Raw genomic sequence first — 24,178 nt, forward strand, 5'->3', positions numbered from 1 at the left:
CCTCCCCCCCCCCCCCCCTTTACCCTCTTTATACACGTTTAACCTACCATCATCTCTCCATCTGTTCCACTTACCCCCAAACCCCTCGCCCTACCACAATATATACCTCCACTGTTTGTGTGAAATGGGTAAGTCGACGGATTACTGAGTAAGGGGGAGTGAGTCGAGGGGGTTAGTGAGAGTTCGTGATAGTAAACATTGGGATATTTCCCACGGAAGGTGTTGAAAGTGCGCTGGATATCGTTTTGCAAATTTTGTTTAGATTTGAGTAGTTCTAAAAATCCAGTAGGCCATGAGACAAAGCGGCAAATTTCGCAGAAATTTTGGAAAAATTATAGACAGATTATAATTCATTGAAATGGGTTTTAAATGGCTTTCAATTTATTTTATTTTTTAAATAACGGTAATTTTGATTAAAATCGAGCGTGTGGTCTCAAAGTGTAATTCTAATCGATTGCAACATTCTTGACCATGAAAAACAATTACAATCGATTATTTTCCTGGAACTTCATTGTGGGTATGTTTTTACCTGTAACAGTTGCTAATAATTAATTGTTTTTGGCGCTGAAATTGATTGTTTTTGTCAAGATAATACAATAAAATCAATTTAGGTTGAAAAACATAATCCCTGGCAATCTATTATAATTGATTATACTCCTTTTTTAAAATTGTTTATTTTCGCAAATATACTCCAAAACTTTGCCAGAAACTCTCTGACTCAACAAAAATCAAGTAGAAATTTTTTGTTGAGTAAATATACTCAAAAAGTTTTGATCTCGGCTAAACTTTGCTATAAATTTTGTAATTTTATGGAAGTTTTTTTACTGCATTAGTTTATGAAAGACTATAAAGGACAGTCAGAAAATGTCAGCTTTGTCCTCGTTTTGTTTCGCTGCAGTTTTGTTTCGTTGTTTAAGTGTTTGAAGCTTTTCATTACACTTTACACGCAATGAGTTTCAATGGGTAATAATCAAAAATATTCTGGATTTTCTAGATCTATCTCCATAAAATAAACGTATTCGATTAAATTAATTTATAATTGCTGAATTACTAAACAATAAATCAGTTTAAAACAATAATATTGAATATATTGGAAGAGTATCGATATAAATGGATTCTAATGAATAATAATGGGTTATATTGTAATATAACGAAAGAGCCTGGATTTGTAATATTTGTAATATTAATATTATAACAAATTGTAATATTTGTTTACGAAAGAGCCTGGATTTTCCAAACACTCTTCTGCATAATTTCAAATTTGAAGATTGCAACTGTTAAATTGAGATTTACATTTGGCTTTTTTTAATCGTACTTTTTTTACAATTTTTTCTTGATATTTTCTTCTTTGTGGTATCACCGCCCCTTACCCCACACTTATGCCTAAAAATCTTTCTTCCTCCATTTACCACCCTCCCCCCCCCCCCCCCCCCCACTTTTACCCTCTTTACACACGTTTAACCCACCATCATCTCTCCAAACCCCCTTTCTTACCCCCAAACCCCTCGCCCTATCACAATATATGCCTCCACTGTTTATGTGAAATGGGTAAGTCGACGGATTACTGAGTAAGGGGGAGTGAGTCGAGGGGGTTAGTGAGAGTTCGTGATAGTAAACATTGGGATATTTCACAGGGAAGGTGTTGAAAGTGCGCTGGATAACGTTTTGCAAATTTTGAGTAGATTGGAGTAGTTCCAAAAATCCAGTAGGCCATGAGACAAAGCGGCAAATTTCGCAGAAATTTTGGAAAAATTATAGACAGATTATAATTCATTGAAATGGGTTTTAAATGGCTTTCAATTTATTTTATTTTTTAAATAACGGTAATTTTGATTAAAATCGAGCGTGTGGTCTCAAAGTGTAATTCTAATCGATTGCAACATTCTTGACCATGAAAAACGATTACAATCGATTATTTTTATGGAACTTCATTGTGGGTATGTTTTTACCCGTAACAGTTGCTAATAATTAATTGTTTTTGGCGCTGAAATTGATTGTTTTTGTCAAGATAATACAATAAAATCAATTTAGGTTGAAAAACATAATCCCTGGTAGTCCATTATAATTGATTATACTCCTTTTTTAAAATTGTTTATTATCGCAAATATACTCCAAAACTTTGCCAGTAACTCTCTGACTCAACAAAAAACAAGTAGAAATTTTTTGTTGAGTGAATACACTCAAAAAATTTTGATCTCGGCTAAACTTTGCTATAAATTTTGTAATTTTATGGAAAATTTTTTACTGCATTAGTTTATGAAAGACTATAAAGGACAGTCAGAAAATGTCAGCTTTGTCCTCGCTTTGTTTCGCTGCAGTTTTGTTTCGTTGTTTAAGTGTTTGAAGCTTTTCATTACACTTTACACGCAATGAGTTTCAATGAGTAATAATCAAAAGTATTCTGGATTTTCTAGATCTATCTCCATAAAATAAACGTATTCGATTAAATTAATTTATAATTGCTGAATTACTAAACAATAAATCAGTTTAAAACAATACTATTGATTATATTGGAAGAGTATCGATATAAATGGATTCTAATGAATAATAATGGGTTATATTGTAATATAACGAAAGAGCCTGGATTTGTAATATTTGTAATTTTAATATTATAACAAATTGTAATATTTGTTTACGAAAGAGCCTGGATTTTCCAAAAACTCTTCTGCATAATTTCAAATTTGAAGATTGCAACTGTTAAATTGAGATTTACATTTGGCTTTTTTTAATCGTAGTTTTTCTACAATTTTTTCTTGATATTTTCTATTTTCTTCTTTGTGGTATCACCGCCCCTTACCCCACACTTATGCCTAAAAATCTTTCTTCCTCCATTTACCACCCTCCCCCCCCCCACTTTTACCCTCTTTACACACGTTTAACCCACCGTCATCTCTCCAAACCCCCTTTCTTACCCCCAAACCCCTCGCCCTATCACAATATATGCCTCCACTGTTTGTGTGAAATGGGTAAGTCGACGGATTACTGAGTAGGGGGGGAGTGAGTCGAGGGGGTTAGTGAGAGTTCGTGATAGTAAACATTGGGATATTTCCCACGGAAGGTGTTGAAAGTGCGCTGGATATCGTTTTGCAAATTTTGAGTAGATTTGAGTAGTTCTAAAAATCCAGTAGGCCATGAGACAAAGCGGCAAATTTCGCAGAAATTTTGGAAAAATTATAGACAGATTATAATTCATTGAAATGGGTTTTAAATGGCTTTCAATTTATTTTATTTTTTAAATAACGGTAATTTTGATTAAAATCGAGCGTGTGGTCTCAAAGTGTAATTCTAATCGATTGCAACATTCTTGACCATGAAAAACAATTACAATCGATTATTTTTCCTGGAACTTCATTGTGGGTATGTTTTTACCTGTAACAGTTGCTAATAATTAATTGTTTTTGGCGCTGAAATTGATTGTTTTTGTCAAAATAATACGATAAAACCAATTTAGGTTGAAAAACATAATCCCTGGTAATCTATTATAATTGATTATACTCCTTTTTTAAAATTGTTTATTTTCGCAAATATACTCCAAAACTTTGCCAGAAACTCTCTGACTCAACAAAAAACAAGTAGAAATTTTTTGTTGAGTATTTTGAACAAAAAACAAGTATTAAAAGACTCGCAATGACGTTAATTGGATAATAATCATTTTTTTTTAAATTTCGTGATCAAGGTTGTTGCCATTATAATCGATTAAATTTACATTTTGGGACCAAACAATAAATTAAAATCTGTTTTAATCCATTTTTTTCAAAGAATTTAAACCGATCAAAATCCATTCAAAATCCATTATTATGGTTTATAATGTATTAAAGTCTACCTAAAAAGTTTTCAAATTATCCGCAAAATTTGCAGCCTTTTCTACATTCCAGCAATCTTATAACACTTTTCCGTGCAAAATGCCCCAATAATCACTCCCATACCCCCACCTATTTACTCTCTGGCTCTATAAACCTGCAAGTTACCCAGCCAACATAGCATCAGATTTAACACCCCTCCCCGAACCTACTTACCTCTCCCAGGAAACACATCTGCTCATCCCCAGACTCTCATCAACCCCCCCCCCCCCCCACATTACGAGGCCAAACCACAACAAGGACATTCCTTTATTCTTCTTTTGCTCTTTCATTTCTTTTGATCGTTCCGATTAAATTTTGACATGTTTAAAAACTTGTCTCTGAAATCCAGCAGGAAAATACAGACACAAAATTGTGCGCTTATCCAGTGCACAGTTTGGCCTCTTAAAGCCAGTGTTGGGGGTTCAGATGTTTGGGGTTTGGAGTAAAATGGAATAGGTGGCGAGATAAAGGAGGGGAGGTGAGGTAAACGTGTGTAAAGAGGGGGGGGGTAGTAATAGTGAGGAGAGGGGTGGTATATGCAGGAAGGAAGATTGGTAGGCATCAATACACACGTTTAACCCACCATCATCTCTCCAAACCCCCTTTCTTACCCACAAACCCCTCGCCCTATCACAATATATGCCTCCACTGTTTGTGTGAAATGGGTAAGTCGACGGATTACTGAGTAAGGGGGAGTGAGTCGAGGGGGTTAGTGAGAGTTCGTGATAGTAAACATTGGGATATTTCCCACGGAAGGTGTTGAAAGTGCGCTGGATATCGTTTTGCAAATTTTGTTTAGATTTGAGTAGTTCTAAAAATCCAGTAGGCCATGAGACAAAGCGGCAAATTTCGCAGAAATTTTGGAAAAATTATAGACAGATTATAATTCATTGAAATGGGTTTTAAATGGCTTTCAATTTATTTTATTTTTTAAATAACGGTAATTTTGATTAAAATCGAGCGTGTGGTCTCAAAGTGTAATTCTAATCGATTGTAACATTCTTGACCATGAAAAACAATTACAATCGATTTTTTTTCCTGGAACTTCATTGTGGGTATGTTTTTACCTGTAACAGTTGCTAATAATTAATTGTTTTTGGCGCTGAAATTGATTGTTTTTGTCAAGATAATACAATAAAATCAATTTAGGTTGAAAAACATAATCCCTGGTAATCTATTATAATTGATTATACTCCTTTTTTAAAATTGTTTATTTTCGCAAATATACTCCAAAACTTTGCCAGAAACTCTCTGACTCAACAAAAATCAAGTAGAAATTTTTTGTTGAGTATTTTGAACAAAAAACAAGTATTAAAAGACTCGCAATGACGTTAATTGGATAATAATCATTTTTTTTTAAATTTCGTGATCAAGGTTGTTGCCATTATAATCGATTAAATTTACATTTTGGGACCAAACAATAAATTAAAATCTGTTTTAATCCATTTTTTTCAAAGAATTTAAACCGATCAAAATCCATTCAAAATCCATTATTATGGTTTATAATGTATTAAAGTCTACCTAAAAAGTTTTCAAATTATCCGCAAAATTTGCAGCCTTTTCTACATTCCAGCAATCTTATAACACTTTTCCGTGCAAAATGCCCCAATAATCACTCCCATACCCCCCCCCCCCCCCCAAATATACTCCAAAACTTTGCCAGAAACTCTCTGACTCAACAAAAAACAAGTAGAAATTTTTTGTTGAGTATTTTGAACAAAAAACAAGTATTAAAAGACTCGCAATGACGTTAATTGGATAATAATCATTTTTTTTTAAATTTCGTGATCAAGGTTGTTGCCATTATAATCGATTAAATTTACATTTTGGGACCAAACAATAAATTAAAATCTGTTTTAATCCATTTTTTTCAAAGAATTTAAACCGATCAAAATCCATTCAAAATCCATTATTATGGTTTATAATGTATTAAAGTCTACCTAAAAAGTTTTCAAATTATCCGCAAAATTTGCAGCCTTTTCTACATTCCAGCAATCTTATAACACTTTTCCGTGCAAAATGCCCCAATAATCACTCCCATACCCCCACCTATTTACTCTCTGGCTCTATAAACCTGCAAGTTACCCAGCCAACATAGCATCAGATTTAACACCCCTCCCCGAACCTACTTACCTCTCCCAGGAAACACATCTGCTCATCCCCAGACTCTCATCAACCCCCCCCCCCCCCCCCCCCCACATTACGAGGCCAAACCACAACAAGGACATTCCTTTATTCTTCTTTTGCTCTTTCATTTCTTTTGATCGTTCCGATTAAATTTTGACATGTTTAAAAACTTGTCTCTGAAATCCAGCAGGAAAATACAGACACAAAATTGTGCGCTTATCCAGTGCACAGTTTGGCCTCTTAAAGCCAGTGTTGGGGGTTCAGATGTTTGGGGTTTGGAGTAAAATGGAATAGGTGGCGAGATAAAGGAGGGGAGGTGAGGTAAACGTGTGTAAAGGGGGGGGGGGGGGTAGTAATAGTGAGGAGAGGGGTGGTAAATGCAGGAAGGAAGATTGGTAGGCATCAATAAGGGGTAAATGAGCGATCAGCGGCGAAACACCAAATAAAAATAATGAAAAAAAAACAAATCAGAAAAATATACAAATTTCAATTCAAAGATTGCAAAGATCAAATTTTTCGGAAAAAATCCAGGTTTTTGCCTAAAACAAAATATGATCCGTTATAATCCATTCTAAGCAATTTTATTGGTTTAATCTGATGTCTGGTTTGTTTGGTTTCCATTAAAACCGATTATTTTAGAGTTTTATGAAAAGCCCTCATAATTAATTATTACCCATGGAACCTCATTGCGGGTACCCTTCATTCCTTCAACGGCCAAAATATACCCTAACACGCCCCCTCCTCTTAGCCACGTTCAACCATTACCCCACCCAACCCCTCCCCCACGATTTGAACGACAAAAGTTCGAAGGATTTAAAAATTCGAAGGATTGCAAAAAACTCGTTCCATCCGTGGAGATGGAGTGACCTCAACGTGAACTTCACCTCTTTTTACCAATTCTCCTCCTGGAGGGGGGGGGGGGGTAAACTAGAGTTGGGGTGGTAGAAAATGTGGGGTTGAGCAACCCCCGCCATTCAATCATTAAATAACCCCACGTTCTACCATTTACCCCAAACCCAAACGCAAACCCAACCGATTTATAATCAATTATAACAATTTATATTGACATAAAGTATTATGGTTATGATCCATGAGCACTCGGTGCGGGTAAGCTCCAATTGAACATCATATAGATACTTTGAGCTAAAAATATCGAATAAAACTGAAGAAATTTTACGAATCCGTTGCGTAAAATCATTACCAAAACTACTTCCGGCGCTGATACCAACTTAGATTCAGTACGTCGGAAAAGTTATTGGGTTAGTTAATTACAAGTGTTGTGAAACAGATCAATTCAGCATTATTTGCAAACACAAAATCACGTCTTCACAAAAAATGCATTTTGCATTAAAATCTACCTTCGTGTACTAAACAACAGCGCCGTGTTATATGCTCAGAATGTAATCACCCCGGGTCGAGGGGCTCGATTTATGTTTTGATTTTCCCGACCAAAAATCCTAAATTTTGACCAACTCGACTAATTTTGCGTATGTTTCGACTTTCGCGACTATATTTTGATAGGTTTCGACTTTCTCGAACCAACAAAAAAGGGTTCGACTTTGTTCGAATTTGTTCGACCCAGTTCAGATATGTTTCAACTTTCTCGACCGTCTCGACAGTCACTTTTTAAAATTTATTTAATCAATCTCGCATAAATGTGTTTCGACTTTCTTGACCAAAAAATGGGCATGTTTTGACTGTCTCGACTTTCTCGACGAAAAAAAATCCAAAATTTTCTTTGAAAGCCAGAAGAGCAAGGCTTTTGTCTCAGTAGTAAACCCTGAAACTATCAAGAGGAAGCCCTCCTCGAGGAAACCCATCAGTGGGAAGCCCCTTAAACACTCACAATTAATTATTGCTTCGGAGAAGCTGTGGATAATTTTGAAAAAAAAACAAGAACAATACATTTCAAAAAATTCACCTTTTTGAAAACATCCAGCTACCCGGGTCGAGACTTGCAATTGTGTTTCGACCGACTTCGCCAGAGTTTGGTATGTTTGAACCGTTTCGAGCCACAATCGATATGTTTTGATCGACTCGACTCAAGTTGCCTATGTTTCTACTATGAAATTGAAAACAAACATTCGACATTCTCGATCAAAATTTGGTATGTTTTGACTGTGCTTAACCTATTTTTCGATTTTGCTCGACCCTTTTTTTCGACTTTCTTGACTTATGTTTCAACTTTTTTGACTCAGATCTGTTCAATTGATTGTTGCGGGTTGCAATTTTCTAAAGAGGTTTTTCCGAGCAGATTTTTTTTTTCTAATTCCAACTTGAGTTTTGTCAAATCTGAGAAAAACTTATAAAATTGAAAAAAATCTTGTGATTGACCTATGCTTCGGCTTTCTCGACCAAAATCGGTATGTTTCGATTATCGGCTTGACTTAAAAATGCTTTTCGGCTGCTGATTTCATTCGCAAAACTGCACTTGCTCAACTTTCAAAGTCGAAACATAAGTCCTGTACTGTGACCCGGGATATTTGCTCAAATAGACTCAAACGTCATTACTGGTATAAATGTAAATAGCGAGCATCTCTTCAAGTTTATTGCTCGGTCAATCTTTCTTCAGATTATTGCTCGGTCAATCTTTCACTCAAGTTGCCTATGTTTCCACTATGAAATCGAAAACAAACTTTCGACATTCTCGATCAAAATTGGGTATGTTTTGACTGTGCTTAACCTATGTTTCGATTTTGCAAGACCTTTTTTTTGATTTTCTTGACTTATGTTTCAACTTTTTTTGTTTTGGATCTGTTCAATTAATTGTTGAGGGTTGCAATTTTCTAAAGGAGGTTTTTCCGAGCAGATTTTGTTCTCTATTTCCGACTTGAGTTTTATCAAAGTCGGAGAAAAACTTATAAAATTGAAAAAAAAATGTTGTGATTGACCTATGTTTCGGCTTTCTCGACCAAAATCGGTATGTTTCGATTTTGTGCTTGACTTAAAAATGCTTCTCGGCTGCTGATTTCATTCGCAAAATTGCACTTGCTCAATTTTCAAAGTCGAAACATAAGTCGTGTACTGTGACCCGGGATATTTGCTCAACTAAACTCAAACGTCATTACTGGTATAAATGTATATAGCGAGCATCTCTTCAAGTTTATTGCTCGGTCAATCTTTCTTCAGAGAAAATGATGCTAAAGTCGTCCTTGGAAAATTTTTTCAACGAAGTTCAATCTTCGCTCATTCAACCCAATATAATGATTACAAATAGCAAAAAATTGAAAAAGATAAGTTTGTAGACTTATATTATTGCTTCTTTAGGTTCGATCTCCCTCTCTCTTAAGGGCAACACAAAGTGGTCCCTTGAGTAGTGAACTCAGCGGGCGACCGAGATTCACTGATATCTACAATCCCAAAAGGATTAACTTGGTGGCAACTATTCTGTACGGTATCATGTCACTTTCCCATCTCAACTGCTCTTAAGGCTGTATCACTCAAACTCACAATTGCAAGAAGGCAGAAGGCTCCAAGTGGCCAGAAAAAAATCTAGTAATCTATTCAACAAAACGGGTTCGCAATTTATCAACTCAATTGCCTAATTGCGATTCAACTTCCATTTAACTCCTATTTAACTAAAGGATTCTCCCTCTCTAAAATGTCTTAAATATTCAATTAACTATCCAGTTTGACCTGCTGAAATCAATAGTGTCTCTAGGGACTACAAATTCTTTGAGGTATTTTAACTGATATCCAACTTCACATCTTGTTCTCTCACTACGAGAACTAAATGTTCTCTGACTCGGTACTAACTGTTCTGCCTAAGGGTAAGCTACCCGTAAATTTCTTTTTTTTCTATGTGTGTCTAATGAGTTTTAGTTGTTGCCACAGTTATGAACAACACCTGACACTTACTCTGTAGCCCTTGTGCAAAGTCCCGAGCGGAGTTTTCACCTGGAGACAGTTTATGAGTTCCAAGTTCACCATAGGTATCTCTAACTAATTTGTGCAAATATCAAATCTAATTTCACCTCCAAACCAAGTTATATTTACTTAGAAAAATTCTCAAGGAATATTTTTAATTACTCAGCTAGCGTTTAGGCACCCTAGAGCTAGGGAGAGAGTCTTGAATCAGGGTAACTATTTCACTCCTATAACTTTATAACCCTATCTTTGTTTTGTTCCAATCTCAATTTTCCTCAGAAGAACATAGTTTGCTCAATAGGGGTTAAACTATGCCAAAAGTCATCTCCGGGATATAAGTAAACATCTCGTTCAGCCATGCTACTTAGGGGACTAAATTATCATGCCGCGCTCCTACTAGTGTCATTTTACTTTTTTTCCTCGGTGGAGTTTAACTTCTGTTAAAGTTTCAGTTAAGTAGCTAAACTCAAGTCATTGTTTTCCTAGCTTCATCCCGTCCATTCATGCTACTTAGGGGAATTAATTATCATGCGCGCTCCTACTAGTGTCATTTTCCTCGGGGACTTTTTTCCCTCGATTGAGTTGAACTTCTGTTAAAGTTTCAGCTAAGTAGCTAAATTCAAGCCATTGTTTTTCTAGCTTCATTCTATCTCAATCCACTACTCCAATCTTATATAAAGTCTATGTATTTTCACCTTCTGATTCTTTTTCCAATGGACAAGTTCCCTCACAATTATTCTTCGATCGACCGACCCCAATTTCGAATGGTTGAGGCTGCGGAACACGCTACTTTCCGATGTTAATCATAGGGTTTCCTATGAAAGACTGGTACTAAACGCCGAAAGGTCATTTAAAGGTCACCCAGAGGTCGCGCGGTGTAAATCCTCCATGTTTGGGATCAGAATCTCATAGCTAGTAGATAGGAGAACCTGCGAAGTTTCATTCATATGCCATTAATATTTCCAAAGTTACTCCATTTCGAATGTCTTTCATCATATTTCACTGGAAAAGGCTATTAACACCGGAAAGTGTCGCCGGCGTTATTTAACGCACAAGAATTTTTTCGGCATTGATATCTAGTGTCTATCGCAGCCATAAAATTAATACGCCCATGCTCATTGTTCTGCATACTTTACATATGTACGTTCTATTGTGTGTTTTTGCCAAATGTTGATAACCTCCGGTCCAATTGCTCCGTATTACATTTAATATAATTTTTATTTCATTATATTAAGATATTTAAATTTGGTCTATTATAATTTGAAGCTTGAATTAATGGACAAATTCTTGAGTATCATTTTTTATCACTCAACCTCCTCTAGTTTGATTCCCCCTGCCCCAGTTCACTCATCATAAAGTAATGGTTTAATGGATATTTTTCACCTCCTCACCACCCTCCCCAATGTTACCACTGGTTCAACATTCCCCCTTTTTAACACCCCGGGTCGTCCTTCATAAAACGAACATGCCTATCTTACAAAATTTCATTCATCAAATGTATGGAAAAATGCTAGTCATACATTTTTCTTACAACTTCAAAAAATCTGGTGACGAAAAAAAAACCTGTTCATTTTTTGGGAAAAAAATGGTTATCATACAATTTCCATATATTAAAAATGTATGATAAGCATTTTTTCATAAAAAGCAGATTTTCAGCAACCTGTAAAAACTTGTTTATAATCAAATTTATCATAATTAAAAGCATTTCGCTCAATTTAGAGCACCTTGCGTATCAAAAACCAAAATTTAATTTGAAGCTGAAAAATGTTATCATACAATTTTTATATATGAAAATTGTATGATAAGCATTTTTTTTAAATAAAGGTAAAGTTTTCAGAAACTTGCATAAACATGTTTATAAACCATTTTAAATTAGTAACGAGCATTAACGGTGGAAGTAGAGTTAGTGAAAACTTTGTCTGGTTTTGAGGGTAAAACTAGTTCGAAGAATATTTAAAAAAATCCAACATTGATTAGAGGAAGCACTGGTTTATTTTAAGTGAGCCATAAATAGTTGAGTAGGCTTAGGAAATTATTGCTCTCTCAAGAGTTGAGGTGATTCGCCTGCAGATAATGAAGATATTGAGGTTCCAACTTCTAAAACCCTCCAATGTTTCTCAGTTTTTCTTCTCTGTTCAGAGATTGCACGTCTTATAGGGTAAATTTAAACGCTAATTGTGCCTCATTTGAGTTGTTATAAAATGTTTGTCATACAATTTCCAAATATGAAAAAGGCTTATCTTACCATTTCCATATACGAAAAAATGCTTATCTTACCATTTCCATATATGAAAAAATGCTTATCCTAGAGTTTTCTTACAATTTTTTATATCTACGAAACCGTTGGAAATTGTAGTATAAGCATTTTTTCATACCTGGAAATTGTAGAATAAGCTTTTTTGGTCAATCCTGGCCCCTAGGGTTGATTGGGATGCCGACTGTGTTGCGGGCTGTGGTGGTGTTTATTGATTAAATTTATTTGATCAATTGCTATTAAATATGTTTCAATTTTCTTGATCAAAAAATGGGTATGTTTCGACTGTCTTGACTTTCTCGACGAAAAAAAATCAAAAATTTTCTTTGAAAGCCAGAAGAGCAAGGCTTTTGTCTCAGTAGTAAACCCTGAAACTATCAAGAGGAAGCCCTCCTCGAGGTAACCCATCAAAGGGAAGACCCTTAAAGACTCCCAACTAATTATTGCTTCGGAGAAGCTGTGGTTAATTTTGAAAAAAACAAGAAAAAAACATTTCAAAAAATCACCTTTTGAAAACATCCAGCTACCCGGGTCGAGAATTGCAATTGTGTTTCGACCGACTTCGCCAGAGTTTGGTATGTTTGAACCGTTTCGAGCCACGCTCGATATGTTTTGATCGACTCGAGTCAAGTTGCCTATGTTTCCACTATGAAATCGAAAACAAACATTCGACATTCTCGATCAAAATTGGGTATGTTTTGACTGTGCTTAACCTATGTTTCGATTTTGCTAGACCCTTTTTTTCGACTTTCTTGACTTATGATTCAACTTTTTTGACTTAGATCTGTTCAATTGATTGTTGCGGGTCGCAATTTTTTAAAGGAGGTTTTTCCGAGCAGATTTTTTTCTCTATTTCCGACTTGAGTTTTATCAAAGTCTGAGAAAAATTTATATAATTGAAAAAAAATGTGATTGACCTATGTTTCGGCTTTATCGACCAAAATCGGTATGTTTCGATTTTGTGCTTGACTTAAAAACGCTTTTCGGCTGCTGATTTCTTTCGCAAATTTGCACTTGCTCAACTTTCAAAGTCGAAACACAAGTCGTGTACTGTGACCCGGGATATTTGCTCAACTAAACTCAAACGTCATTACTGGTATAAATGTATATAGCGAGCATCTCTTCAAGTTTATTGCTCGGTCAATCTTTCTTCAGAGAAAATGATGCTAAAGTGGTCCTTGGATAATTTTTCCAACGAATTTCAATCTTCGCTCATTCAACACAATATAATGATTACAAATAGCAAAAAATTGAAAAAGATAAGTTTGTAGACTTATGTTATTGCTTCTTTAGGTTCGTTCTCCATCTCTCTTAAGGACATCACAAAGTGGTCCCTGAAGTAGTGAACTCAGCGGGCGACCGAGATTCCCTGCTATCTACAAGCCCAAAAGGATTAACTGGGTGGCAACTATTCTGTACGGTATCATGTCTTTTTCCCATCTCAACTGCTCTTAAGGCTGTATCACTCATACTCACAATTGCAAGAAGGCAGAAGGCTCCAAAAGGCCAGAAAAAAAATCGAGTAATCTATTCAACAGAACGGGTTCGCAATTTATCAACTCAATTGCCTAATTGCGATTCAACTTCCATGCGATTCAACCCGTAAATTTTTTGCTATGTTTGTCTATATGAGTTTTAGTTATAACCACAGTTAAGAACAACTCCTGACACTTACTCTGTAACCCTTGTGCAAAGTCCCGAGCGGAGTTTTCACCTGGAGACAGTTTATGAGTTCCATGTTCACCGTAGGTATCTCTAACTAATTTGTGCAAATATCAAATCTAATTTCACCTCCAAACCAAATTATGTTTACTGAAAAAATTCTCAAGGAATACTTTTAATTACTCAGCTAGCGTTTAGGCACCCTAGAGCTAGGGAGAGGGTCTTGAATCAGGGTAATTACTTCACTCCTATAACTTTTTAACCCTATCTTTGTTTTGTTCCAATCTCAATTTTCCTCAGAAGAACATAGTTTGCTCAATAAGGGTTAAACTATGCCAAAAAGCAATCTTCGGGATATAAGTAAAAATCCCGTCCATCTAGGCTACTTAGGGGTCTTAATTACCATGCCGCCCTCCTACTAGTGTCATTTTCCTTGGCGACTTTTTTCCTCAGTGGAGTTGAACTTCTGTTAAAGTTTCAGCTAAGTAGCTAGTTTCAAGCCATTGTTTTCCTAGCTTCATTCTATCTCAATCCACAACTCCAATCTTTTGAAAAAGTTTTTGCATTTTCAGCTTCTGATTTTTTTCCCTCACTATTGTACTTCGATCGACCGACTCTATTTTTTTTGAGGCTGCGGAAAGGGGCAATTTTTTGAGGCTGATTACACGTTTTATGGGGAAAGGGTTGAGGCTGCGGAATACGCCACTTTCCGATGTTAACCTTAGGGTTTCATATGAAAGTTTGGTACTAACCGCCAAAAGGTCATTTAAAGGTCACCCCGAGGTCTCGCGGTGTCATTCTTCCATGTTTGGGATCAGATTCTCATAGCTAGTAGATAGGAGAACCTGCGAAATTTCATTCAATTGCCATTAATATTTCCAAAGTTACTCCATTTCAAAGGTTTTTCATCACTTTTCACTGGAAAAGGCTATTAACACCGGAAAGATTCGCCTGTGTTATTTAACGCACAAGATAGTTTTTTCGGCATTCATATCTAGTGTCTATCGCAGCCATAAAATCAATACGCGCATGCTCAATGTTTTGCACATCTTAGCTATGTACGTTCTAATGTGTGTTTTTGCCAAGTGTTGATAACCTCCGGTCCAACCAAATGCTCCGTATTACATTCATTATATACGATTTTTAAGATTTTAAGATAGTAGATTTGGTCTATTATATTCCGAAGCTTGAATTAATGGACAAATGCTTGAATATCTTTTTTTATCATTCAACCCCCTCCAGTTTGATTCCCCCTGCCCCAGTTTACTCATCGTAAAATAATGGTTTAATGGATATTTTTCACCTCTTCACAACCTCGCCAAGGTTACCACTGGTTTAAAATTCTAAATTTTCAACACCCCCCGGGTCGTCCTCCATTAAACGAACATGCTTATCTTACAATTCCCTACACCCAAAAAGCTTATCTTACAATTCCATTCATCAAATGTATGGAAAAAAGCTACTCATACAATTTTCCTACATTTCAAAAAAATAGTGATAAAAAAATCCTGTTCAATTTTTGGGGAAAAAATGGTTATCATACAATTTCCATTTATGAAAATTGTATGATAAGCATTTTTTCATAAAAAGCAGATTTTCAGAAACCTGTAACAACTTGTTTACAATCAAATTTATATTAATTAAGAGCATTTCGCTCAATTTAGAGCACCTTGTCTATCAAAAACCAAAATTTATTTTGAAGATAAAAATGTTTATCATGCAATATTCATATGTGAAAATTGTATGATAAGCATTTTTTTATTACAGGCAAGATTTACAGAAATTTGTACAAACATGTTTATAAACCATTTTAAATTAGTTGCGAGTAATATTGGTGGATGTAGAAGTAGTCAAAATTTTGTCTGGTTATGAGGGTAAAACTAATTCGAAGAATACAAAAAGAGAAAAAAATCCAACATTGATTAGAGGAAGCACTGGTGTATTTTGAGTGGGCCATAAATAGTTGAGCAGGCTTAGGAAACTATTGCTCTCTCAAGAGTTGAGGAGATTCGCCTGCAGATAATGAAGAGTTTGAGGTTCCAATTTCCCAAACATTCTGATTTTTCTCAGGTTTTCTTCTCTTTTCAGAGATTGCACGTCTTATGGGGTATGTTTAAACGCTAGTTGTGCCTCATTTGAGTTGTTAAAAAATGTTTGTCATACAATTTCCATATAATGAAAATTGCTTATTATACCATTTCCATATATGAAAAAATGCTGATGTTACCATTTCCATAGCTGAAAAAATGCTTATCCTAGAGTTTTCTTAGAATTTTTTGAAACTACGAAACCGTTGGAAATTGTAGGATAAGCATTTTTTCATACATGGAAATTGCAGGATAAGCATTTCTGGTCAATCCGGGCCCCTAGGGTTGATTGGGATGCGGGCTGTGTTGCGGGTTGTGGTGTGTGTTAATTGGGAAGGGGAGTTAACATATATAGATGTGATCTGTTGCACGTATTTGTTTTGGTACATATTCTGCACTTTAAAACTGTCTGTAAAAGTCATGGTCTAGAATTTCTTGCAACGTTTGCAAAATTTTTGCGAGAATGAAAGAAGATAATTAGAAAAAAATAGCGGATTTCAATCAATTATAATGAATTACACTAGATCAGTTTCAGTGCCAAATATGATGGATTTTAATAGATTAAAATGGATTATATTGGATTGTTCGTGTTTATATTGGATTGTTCGTGTCAGTGAACTGTTTTTGGGGTCTAATGGAATATATTTTTTCTCGCAATCCTTTATAAACGGTTAACACCCATGACCGCTCAGTGCGGCGATATTTTCAATGCAAGTTGCCCATTGTAGTAGCATCCTAAGAGAATTAAACTCCCCGTACACAGTAAATTTTCTGAAACAGATCTGAAATAATTTTTTAGATCTAATATAGGTAGTGAAATGTTTAAATAACGCTTGGATACACTAAGGATTGGTTATTTCAGATCTTATTTCAATCACACTTTTTGTTTTCTTGGTTATTTTAGATCTGAAAAAAAATTTATTTCAGATCTAATTTCAGATCTGAAATATGATTTTTTTGATTTTTTTTTTTCAGATCTGAAAAATCAATAATTCTGACGCATTTTTTGCTAATTTTGGTTTTGTTTTTGTTTTTGATAGCTTCTTCTAGCTACTAGAAGGTACTCAGCAAAGTTTGAGACTGCCATAATATATTTCCCCAAGCATGAGACAAACATTGTAAACGCATAGGTAGCGCATGAAAATCAAAAATTTGACAGTTCTTCTGACAGTTTTTGAGAACTTTTAAGCAAAGATGAACAACAAACTTAATTTAACGAACTGTTGGTAAATCTATTCGGAGCTTTTTTTACCACTAGTAAAACTAAACATAAGTGTGTATTGCAAAAACATCAAAAAAACAAAAGCTCAATTTCTGCTCGAACTGCATAGAATATTATTGCTTAAAAGATTTCTTAGATCTGATTTCAGATCAGAAATTTTGTTTTTCAAAGCTCTTTTAGATCTGAAATAATAAACTTCAGATCTGAAATTTGTAAATTCTTATCGAGATCTAAAATAAAGAGTTTCAGATCTGAGAGTCAATATATGTGAGTAATAAAAAAAAATCAAATATTTTGCAGAAATCATTTGAGTACGGGTCTTCAATGTATGTAATTTTGTATGTAAATCTATTGACTGTACATGTAAAAGTATGCAAAACCTACCCTTACTTAGTTAATGTTTCAATTCAGATCTGTTGTGAAAGTTAAATTAACGCTTGAGAATGGGTTATTTCAGATCTAACTTCAGTTCTGAGTTTTTTGTTTTTAAAGGTTGTTTCAGATCTGAAAAAATCTATTACAGATCTAAACTCAATTCTGATTTTTTTCACAGGCTTATTACTGATTTGATAATAGCAGTGGTTTCGATACAATTTTTGCTATTTTTGTAGTTCTACTTTATAGCTTCTGCTAGCTACTAGCTAGTATATAGGAGAACCTCTAATCGAAGACTGCAAGAAAAAATGTTCCTCAGTCGTGAGATAAACATCTTGGACCCATGAGTAGCGAATAAAAGTCATAAGTTTGATAGATTTTTAAATGGTTTTTTAAAACTTTAAAGCGCTCGAGCCAGAATTTATTTTTTGAAAAAATGTAATTGTGTAATTATTCGAAAGTTTGTTTTCACCGCTGACTATTCTAAATAAAATTGTGTTTTATTACTCAAAATTCTGAAGTGTCGAATTTCAGATCTCGAGAACCAACTTGTGTTAGAAAAGAAGTGTATAGAAAATCAACTAGGTACGGTTATGTATTGCAACTTAATCAAAAAAAAAATTTGTATAATGCTAGATGAAGAAGTTTTGTTTGAAGAGAAAATTCCATCTGCAGTCTGTCTGTAGATTTATCTACGTTTGTACTACCGTTAGGACTTAGATTATTGTTTGTTTGAGCCAAACAAAAACTACAGCTGGCCGTTTCGTTAATTTTTTTTTATTAATTAAAATTTCTCAATACATAATACTTTTCATTCGATTAAACTAAACTTTATCTGAATTACCCGGTATATGTTCATATCAACTGCTTTCTTGCACAGATAAACTCAAATTTAGATACGCTTTATTAAAAAGAAATCGAATATCTTGTTGAACGAAAATTTGATTTAAAGTAAAAAGATATCGGAGTTATCAGGCAGTTGGATGACTATGATTTTAAAGAAAGGCGTGAAGTTTTGACAGGTATTTTACCAAAAAATACAAAAGCAACTATAGTTTGTGGCATCAAAAATTTGTTACAAAAAAAATTGCATACGTTGAAATCGATAAGATGGCACTAACAAAAATTCAAAATATCACCGCACTATTTGGCAAACCTGTAGAAACCTGAATTTCTCCGAAAATTTGATCTTCAGAAAAGAAATAGTTTGGTTTAAATTTCGAAATTTTGCTACTCCATAGAAGTTGCTACTGATGGGTAATTTGACAAAAATTAGCTAATTTTTTGAATACATGATTAACGTGAGACAAAAAGATTGGGCAAAGACTTATGAAAAAAATAGTAAGTTTGAGCCAAATTAAGCAAGTTGTTATTGCTTCCAACTTCACCTCTTGATTGACATATCTGGTATCATTTTTGGCAGAAAACTTGAACACAAATAAGAATATGTAAATTATAATTTTATCAAACTTTCAGCAACTGAGCTTGAATACTGAATGGGAAATTCAATTTCTTTCTGAAGAAGTTAATCTAAAACAACCTCAATCAACCTAAAACAAATGGCACAGTATTATTGCGGAGGTTTTGTTTTTTGCCAACTTTATGCACACGCTCAAAAATTTAACAAATAATTCAGAAATTGAATGCATCTTAAATTGAGTGATTAAAAGTCCAAAAATGCAATGTTTTCTATCGAACAAGGCCTTTTCTTGCAATGACCACATCTGATTCGATATTGTTTTTTTTTCCAAAGCCGAATGAGGTAAGCGTTTTGTTGGATATCTATGACAACAAACAATTTCAAAACTTATCCATAGCTAGGGAGAGGGTCAACGATGTTACTCCTGCATTCGACTTCTTTTCATATGAATATTTTCAATCAAAAACAAACGAAAGACAAAAAACTTCTGAAAAATCATTTGCTTAACAACTTTCTTTGAGTTAAGAAAGCAACTTGATATTATTCCGCTATAATATCACTACTTCTTAACCATTGCCTCTGCAATCTAAATATTCGGAGAAGTTTCAATTCAAATGCAAACTTGATAAACGTTTTATAGAAAATCGTGATGACGCTGAATGTCATATTAGTTTTATTTACTATTCAACTTAATCTTTTGAACGCGGCCGATATTATTGTATACCCCGCGGTAGGAGCAAATTGGACTTCAACGACGTTTTTAATTCCAATTGAATTGCCCGGCAGAAGTTTTTGGCCTGTCTGTAGCAAACAAAGCAAGTTCTACTGTCTTTCTTCTTATGAAACTGATCAGTATAATGACAATCCAGCAGTGGAGAGAGACAATTTTTTTGAATTTGGTTTTGACGTGCGCCCTCGTCAGATAGAATTCCGAAATAAATTATCGGTTTTTACCATTAATGCTTTTCTTGCCGCAGATGCAGCTTTTCTGCCAATGTATCAGAAGCATAACTTTTTTGTGAAGCAAGGTTATGATTGTTGTGTCGGACAGTACAACAGTTACCATCACTATGGCTTACAGAATTTAAAAATTCCACCCGAGTTATACGTATCCAAAATTACAGACTACTCGGAAGACAATAAATCATTAAACCTAATTTGGTCTTATTATTTGAAAGATTGTGATATCAACATTGTAACCAAATTAGGTTTTGGCAAAGGCAGGTTGGTCAGAAATCACCATAAAAGCGGACTTTTTTGTCATTGAGTAGGCAGGGTATTTTCTCTTGTAGGGCCCAAAATAGCAAGTTACTCATCAAGATTTTTGGAGCCCAGAAATCCCGTACAAAAATCCAGAGGATTTTGTGACTTTCAAATGGTTCAAAAAGAAAATCATGTGTCAGGCTCAGCCTTGGATATGTGGAGACAGAGAAAAAAATCAGTCGAAAAACTCAGAACAGATTTTTTGAAGGAAAACGTCATCAAAACTAGATAATTGGACCATTCGTTGCTGCGAGGACAGTTTTTTCATGAAATTAATTGAAACAATCAAAAAGTATATTAATAAAAACGCTTATTTGCTGTTTTGTTGATCTACTGGGCTTAAATTTTTGCAGCCCATGTCAAAAGTTTGAGTCGTTTATTTGAAAATCGGGGAATTAAAGTTATCCGTGACTGCGTCACACAAGGGTTAAAATTGCTCGTGGAAGAAATAAATTCGAGGTACATTCAGAATCAATCGGAGTAATCGGAATTGTTCCTCCGCCATATCCATAAAAACAGTTCTGTGATTTATAAGAGCAAATATATAGAGTTTTAGGAAATAGAATAGCAATAAATAACTATTAAAAACAGTTGTGTAACAGTTTGAAGGTTTCAGTCGTCTTTGAATATTTATTGAACAACTGAAAGAAAAAAATATAGCAAACACTAAAAAAACGTTCATCAGGTGCAATATTAAAACAATTCAGGCGAATGACAAAAAAGTCGATGCAAAGCGCTATTAGGTTATTTACTATAAAAAATGTGTTTCAATTTGTTACATATTTTCAACTTTTTCAACCACACTGCGTTACATGACTTTTTCCATGTCCTCGTTCTTTTCTGGGCGCACAGCAATTAATGTTCTCTTTAGAGAAAATGTAACTTGTCATAAAAATGGCACCCACTAAATACGGCTGTTATGTTGGCCTTTCTTGCATTTTTTCACTTAAAAAAAATCTTCAAAACAGTATAGTAGCATACCTGGAAAAATATTACAGCAGGAATGACTCTTTTTCGTGAACATTTTTTTTCAAGTATAAATCTTTTGATTACCTGTCTCTTAATTACCAATCGTTCAAAATACAAAAGTTTTTTTGGTTCGGGTTCAGATTTAATTTTTTTAAATTTCGAACAAAGCTTGCCATGCCCAGTTTTGTCGCAGTAGCTGAAAATAACAAGACATAAATCAGAACAGCTGAAATTTCACTTGCGGGAAACACACTATTCGCAACTGGCCTGCAAAAAATCAGTGCTTGAGTAGAGTTGATTTTGTTCCGGTCGGAAAATTCAACAAGTACTTCCAAAAGTGTTCAAGAAAAGCCTGATTTTGAATAACATCATTGTCCTACTTGAGTGTGAATGCTTCCCAGCGAACTAACCTTACAATTGAAAACTCAAAAAATTTAAAAACTTCTAGAGCTTAAAATTTCCTGAGCTTCTTATCTCGTAAAATCGAAAACTTTTGCGAGCTTAAAACTTTATGTCTTCAGCTACTGAATTGATTTACCTCAGACAATTTTGTCCGATTATGTTGGGATGAAGTCAGTTTTGTGTTGATTCAACTAAACTACATCGAATGCACACTGTCTAACAAAAACAAAAGAAAATAGTTGGTTCTCGACCGTGTAATTAACGGCGTTTGGTTGTTTCAGTTATTTAAAGACCTGGTAATAGGAGCCTGGCCATAGGAGGCTTTCTCTTTAGAACCGTGGTTTTTTTTGGTGAGGGTTTTAAGTTGTATCGATCCTAAAACTCCGTGTCTAAGTGGACCGCTAGTTGGCTCCTACAGAAAGAGGTACAAAAGCGTGAGAGGTAAGTTTTCTGGCCCTTGAGCCAATGGCTATAGAATCTATCAATCTTGACAACTTTTGTGACTTGGTGAACGAATCAGTTTTATGTCAAATTGAGTTTCATATCAAACTTGGTACAAATGGACAAAACCCTTGAAAAAATCATTCAGTTTCAATTATCTTTAAGCCTAAAATCTCAGTGATTTTTTCGGTTCAGTTTTGAACCGCAAGTGATCTAGCATAAATGATCTAAGCGACATGAAGAAAAATTAGTCAATAACTAAACAATGCAACACATCACCCTCTATTTTGCTACGAGCGCTACAAAAAGTAGAAAGTTCATGTTCAAACACCAGATTCAAGTAGCTACACGAATTTTATTGATTGAAACGACATTAGAAATAATCAGTCAAAAAAAATCAAATCATAAACCCCTTTGTCCCTGACCCAACGCCAAAAACAATGGACCCATTCCACACAAACACCCAGGAACATCCTTTGACATGTTTTAGTGTTCGCGATGATCCCTAACCACTTGTCCCCCAACAACCACTAGTCGGTATAAACTTAATATTGTTCCCACTTGACTCTGGAGAAACAAACAATCGTATTAAAAATGAATGAGTCAAATGAAAGCAGATTTTTAGATTTGCGACTTGTTTCAAATACCCTTAGAGATCATAATTAATAATTATCTGTAGATGAGAAGATACACGAGAGATTCGATCAAGCATCGTAGACAGACAGAAAAGCTAATGTACAATCATTGGGATACCACAAGACATTGTATTTCCCATGATATTATCGCCTAGTCTGAAACAGAGGAAAAGGAAGATGTAAGGAAGAAAGGAAGAAGTAGAATTTTAACTAACATAATTTCAGTTATACTTAAACTATTAATCTATAAAATGAGAAATGGAAAAAACCGCTTTTTTATCAAAAATAGGTTTTTGAAGGAAAAAACATATTATTGAACAAGATAGTAGCAGGGAGAGAATTTTAGTATATATTGAGCTGCTTCTACTTTTTATCAACGAGTTTTTCAGTTTTTTTTCATCAAAGTTAATAACTGCAATAAACTACTTTGTTATCCTGTTTTTCAATCATTCAACGACTTATTTGTTTTGGTTACTTCTTATTTGCGGAGCCTATTTGTGTTTCCTCTTCTAAGTGAGTTTTTAAACTCAGTGTTGACTTTAAAAACTCATTATGTGATTCACCACATGAAATTTCCCTTAAAAAGCTGTTCTGCCGCTAGGGATGTAGCTCTTTAGTGGTAATTTTATAATTCCCTGATTGTTTAAAACATTCAGTTAAACTTTCATAGATGCAAGCATAGTCTTCGAGAAGAAGCTGGTCTTCTCCTAGTTCTCAATAGCCGCCTTTTGGCAATGCGAAAAAAAATTTCTATATTCGAAAACAAGTCTAATAAAGGAATTTTGTAAAATACAAGAAAATGTTTCGTTGTTGAAAATTGACTTAGTGTAAACAGAATTGCAGCACTTTTGGCTAAAGTTTTCTCGGCATGCTCTTTCAAATTGCAATCAATTACCAATTCAAAAATTCCCATCTATTTTGTAAAAAAAGTTAGGAGATGGTCGTACATCTTGCCGGAATAATTTTCAAAGATGAGCAAATTGAAAGTTCCAGAAGTTTGTGCAAAAAAAGACATAACGAAATGTTTACTAAAATTTTGTTTTATAATTTGTTGTTTATATCACTCCAAAAACTGATGTGTTTAATAGTTCAGGAAACCATTGGAAGAAAAAATCTTAATTATAATGTTAAAATACTGAATAGAAGTCTTAAAGATTCATTTATATCTTTTTAACAACCGTTATAAAAGTTTAACAGAATCTGATTTTGACTTGATTATCTGTTTGTAATAAAATAATATACAAGTTTTCACCCACAATATTTTAACCGATCAAACACCGTAGACCGACAGAAAAGCTAATATAAAATCATTGGGGTACCACAAGACATTGTATTTCTAATGATATTTTCGACTAGTTTAAAAAAGAAGAAAAACCAGATTTTACTAAGAAGTAAGGAAGAAAGAAAAAAATAAATTTTGAACTAACATAATTTCAGTTCTATTTTAACTATTAACCTAGAAAATGGAAACGGAGTACTTCAAGCTTTATCAACTTCTTTAGCTCCTTCGCCCGCAAAAACATGAAAATATTTGATATGATACCAAACAATTGGACAACTAATTGAATATCAACACAGATACATTCATTTAAATTATTTTAAGTTTTTTTCA

Source organism: Symsagittifera roscoffensis, chromosome 10 (assembly GCF_963678635.1).
Source record: "Symsagittifera roscoffensis chromosome 10, txSymRosc1.1, whole genome shotgun sequence".
Taxonomy (NCBI): Eukaryota; Metazoa; Xenacoelomorpha; order Acoela; family Convolutidae; genus Symsagittifera; species Symsagittifera roscoffensis.